Here is a 5,460-nt window from a genome sequence, read left to right on the forward strand (position 1 = left end):
ATTACTAGAGCACATTAATGGTGAAATGAGCTGTAATTATAGATTTTTCAGATTATTGTTTAGTAGACCTTCTTAAGTCATAAAACTCAATATTTTTCTCTTCTCATGTCCATATCACTAAACTAGAACTATTAAAAACTCAAGTGATTAGAATAATAAGATCTCTTGTCGATGGTTTCCTGATTTTTTGTGAAACTTCTTAATATAGTATCATTAAATTAACTATAAATTTTAAAAACCCTTATATTAAACTATTTAATAAACTTTTCGTGGTTGTATAAACTTGAAAGAAAAAACTTCATTTTCCTAAATACGCAAAAGGTTATGAGGTTGTTTCTCGTTTAGAACTCATCGGCATACCAAATAAATCAAATAATTTCAAAGCAATCCGATTGAATTGAATTGAATTCATTCAGTTTTTCGTTGTGTATTTCAATCATTTACGGATACATCAGAAACAGACAAAAACATTTGTAAATTGCAATAAACGTTCGTAATTGACAATTGAACAAGTCAATACGAAATTAACAACGCCTTTCCTAACCGTTGTTTACCTTTAACGTTGCCCACATTTAAGTTTTTATTTAGTCATTTCTCACATGGAGCAGTGGCGATTGTACTCGGAAATGGCCATAGTTCGTTTATGGACTTTTGGTTTTTGGCACATCGGGCCAACAACAAGACAGGGGCCGAGTAAAAGGGAGCTAAAGGTTAGATACAGAATGGAGTCTAAACTGAATTTGGTCAGTGTTTGCAATCAGTGTTTGTTTGTTTGCAAACAAACGTCGCGTCGTTGACCGCTAACCGAGAAGGAATTGTTTACGATTTATTTGTTATTGGAACATTTGTGCTAGCATCCGTATCTGTATCTATACGTACCCATATGCTGATGTGCTTGTTCATTTGTGTCAGTGTCAGTGTATGTATCTGTGTCTACAGCTGTGACTGTGTGGTTGTGTAGATTGGAAAAGCAATGTAGTTATGTGTTTTACCATTGTTTGTAACCATGTTGTTTTATTTCGTTTTAATAAAAATGGACGTAAGCCGTTGTGGAGCAGTTTAGGAATATGGCGTAAGGGTCTCTGAATGTGGTTTCTGTGCTTGTTTCTAATAATGTACATGCTTTCGTTCTGTGTTTGTGTGTTAAAATGCGCTCGCCTGACAAGGTAAGCTCCATTATCGAATTTCTATTCGTACATTAATGGTCAATTTCATTTCGATTTAATACAGACTGTATGTCTGGTCTCGACTGCAATTACCACAGCCTCCTGTGGCTATCGAAGAAATACTGTAAAAATTAGTTTATTTGTAAATGTTTTTAGATATAAAAATACGAGTGCATGTATTTCATATGATGTTGTTTGTATTGTCATTGGTATTGAATTTGCAGTGGAAGTTCATTGTAATTTTAACAACTTGCTTCCGATGACCTAATGTTGATGTACTCAAATGCTTTAGAGTTCAAAAGTTACCTTCATATTTCATTTACTTCGATATTTATCGTTCAGATTTTGCAGTGAATGAATAATTTAAGGATGTTTTAAATGAAATTTTTCAAAACTTCAAAAACATAAAAATAACATAACTTTTTGTTGGAGATAATTTCCAGACAAGAATGTGCAGGTACCAGACAAGCTTTAATCTGTACATTTCCTTACAGAAGTTACGTCCGTCGTTGGTTCGTATTAAAGTGAAAAACTTTAAGTAGAATTTTTTAATTTGATACAATTGTACTGATTTCATTAAACCTATTATTTAAGCATAAAATCATAAATAATGAAATGAGTTTCTTATAATTAAAGTTTCTCTTAACATAAGTAGTTTTTAACAGAAAGTAAATATAAACTAATTAAATCAAAACTATTAAAAATTATTATAAAATGTATATTATAAATTATTAGTATTTATATATTAATATTACAAAATATTGAAAAGAACTACTACTGCTCCATTCCGTTTGAAGACGGTACCCTCTTTATTTCTTTTCTATTCTATTCTATTGAGAATTTGTAGGTCTGTTGAGCGGACCTTGATGCTAAACACACTCGTGTGATGTCCTGCCGTACCTGACATACCATATGTTACTAAAGTACAAGATTGATCCGATCAAAAAATACATAAAGGATAGAGCCCTGAAATTATTTGCGAAAACTGACAGACTTACCAACACCGCGTTATCAAATCTCAAAATGGTTACAAGCTCCTCGGGGACGTATGCAGATCTGAGGTCAATTATTGTTTAGTCTGATGAAGTGTTAAACAATAATCCAGTCAAGGCGTAAAGCGGGGTTTTAAAAATACCTCGAGTTAAGAAAGAGTAAAAGTGCTTAAGTGGACTGGCTCAAATAGCTTCAACATATATGGTATATATAAATAGCTTCTTTATAGTGACTTTAATGGAATATATTTTACTATCGTCAAATCAAAGAACTAAAACTCTTTGTTTATATATGCGTACATTAATCTGTGAATAAATGGCGTTATTATGATGTGTTTTTTAACACTACTACACTAGAATTTATTTTTATTGTTAAAAGACAACAATCTCTCGAAGTTATCATAAGTGCTTAATTCACTTTACGATCATATTTAAATCACTAACTTATGTCTTCTTATATCCTTGTATCAAATTAACATTAAAAAACTATGAAACTCGCATTTGTATGTAAATTTGTTAGTGCTTTTAACTACATGGAGGGTTACCATAACAATTTGTGTTTTTGAATGGAATGAAACCCATATAAAAATTATATAAATTGTTTTTATAATAAAAATAAAACAATTTAAGAGCAAACATTTTGCCACAATAACACAAGTAATAACTATTTCAGTGGCAAGCCTAGGGCCTAAGGGAGTCAAAGCAGAAAATACTCGTATCCTGCGGGATGTAAATAATTTATGAAATTGTCAACGTTGTCACTATTGTGTACAGTATGGCAAAATCCACATAAAAGCAATAAAATTTTCTGCCTCCTCTAGATTATTTCTTAATTTTCGTTGGAGGAATGCGATGCCAAACCGTACAACCAAATATGCAGGACATTAGCACGTCAACATACCAACCGCACATGCAATAAGAATAAATATTTTCAGCAAAAAATATTGACATGAAGCACACTTATTTAAAATTTTAGTTTGTCTCCTACGAACTGAATTGAACTGTAAATGCGAACTTAGGACATTCCTAAGAAGGAAACAAATTTGAACAGAAATTTCACACAAGCAAGCGAAGTCAACAGCTCCATCTGAAGAGTACGACAGGAAAGGACTTCCAAAGGACTTAAATGCTAGCACGTTTTAAGTTTGGCGTTGACAGTTGGCGTTTTCCAAACTATGTTAAAGATACACACAACCGACTATGTACACATGTTTAAAGGACATAAGAATACACAGTACTACATTGTCAACATGAAAATAAAAAGGAGCAGCAAAAAAAAAAAAAAAAAATTAAATAAAATAAAATAAAATAAGGAGAAGTAAGTTTTAAAGTTTCACACCCAACAAAGTTGCATGAAATATGAATCGCCGAAAATAAAAATAAATTTGTTTGGAAGCAGAAATTAATTTCGCTTTTGGTTGTGGGTGGCACAGATATTTTGGCTTCATTGTATTTGCTGCACAAGTATCCTTTCTTGTGTGATTGTGTGGCAACGCTGCATATTTCGAGCTCGAATAAAAAATTATTATGCGGGTCACGCTTCCGCTGAAACCGTTTATGAATATCTTCTGCTGCTTCCTGCTACTTTATTTATGCTTTTGTCCTTTCACAAGATATTTTAAATTGATTGTCCTATATGTTCGGCAATCTATATAGTATATATAGTATAAAAGGATGTGTGTGAGAACATGCAGCCCAGTTTCGTATAAAATATTATAGTAAAATTAATGAACATCCTTATGAATATTTGTTCTCTGATGTATTGCGTATGCCTTCACTATTTTCGTTTTCAATTAAAGAGGTGGGCGGCGTATACGTGCTGGGTAATACAATTTTTATATAAAAGGATCATGAGAATGCAATTGTATATTCGTTACAGTTTAAAATTGGTTTAAGTTTTTGACATCGTGGAAGAAATTCCATTAAACGAAATCTTTTCCTCTTTTGTTAAGTTAACATGTGAATTTCTTAAAACGTTATAATAACTTTGTTATAATAACATTAATAAATTTTAACTATAAAGTAATCCGAAAGTCTAATATATGTGTATATTAAACAGAAAACTTAAAAAAGTTGATTTTTATATACAAAGATAGAACATACAGTTCTCCTTTGATTCAGAACATAAGTAATTATTTATATGTGAATATTATTATCATTATTATTACTATTATTAAACAACATCAACTAATTCATCCTGGCCACACGTAGACACCTGTCTGAGCTCATCTAGGTTGATGTCCAGATAAATCTAAATGAAATCCTTTCATCTTTTGTTAAGTTAACATGTGAATTTCATAAAACCTTATAATAATTTTGTTATAATAACATTAATAAATTTTAACTATAAAGTAACTCGAAAGCGTAATATATGTGTATACTGGACAGAAAACATAAAAAAATATTTTTTAAAAATATAAAAAGTAAACACACAGTTCTTCTCTGATTCAGCACATAAGTACATATATAGTATGTGATTATTATAAATATTTTTAAATAATATTAATAATAATATTAATATTAATAAATAATATTAATATTAATATAAGAAACACAAATTTGTTCAGGTCAAACGAAGACACCTGTCTGATGTCATTTAGATTAATGTTGGCGAATGTGTAAACGAAAAAATCAAATGAACTTACTTACTTACTTACTAACGCAATGCCACATCCCCTAACAATAATAATACTTAGTTACAGTAGTCCTCTTCTTCTTGTGGAGCATAAGAAGGTCCTATGCTTATGGTAGGTTTAATAAAATCATTATTATTTTGTGGCAAGAATTCAAATATTTATTTAAATAATACCCTAACTTAAGGTTACTAGGGTCTTCAGACTCTATTTCAAATAGAAAAGGGGGCTAATATTAAGAAAACTTTCAAATTTTTACTGAGGAGATAAGAGTCCACTCTAATGTATAATGTAGTAGTTGTAAAAGTGAGAAATTGGAAGAAATACTGGAACAATTCTTTTGTAGCTACTGAGCTACCTAATCTAATGCAAATATTTTTTTTGTAAAAGCTTATTATACCTTATTTTTTTTATATATTTAAGAGCATAGTATTCTAGAGTGGAATAAACAATTTTACTTTTTTTGAAAAAAATGACCTGACAGTAATTACTACTCAACCTACATGTCGAACAATTTTATGGAATTCGAACTGGTTCAATACTCGTATTCCATATTATTCCGGCTATGATAGTCAACTTTATAATATAGTAATATGGGAGTGTTGGATATGCAAGAAAAAAAAATAGACCTCATTTTTCGAATGAAAAACGAGTACGTTAAAGAAAATT

This window comes from Teleopsis dalmanni, chromosome 2 (genome assembly GCF_002237135.1).
Source record: "Teleopsis dalmanni isolate 2A chromosome 2, ASM223713v2, whole genome shotgun sequence".
NCBI classification, from domain to species: domain Eukaryota; kingdom Metazoa; phylum Arthropoda; class Insecta; order Diptera; family Diopsidae; genus Teleopsis; species Teleopsis dalmanni.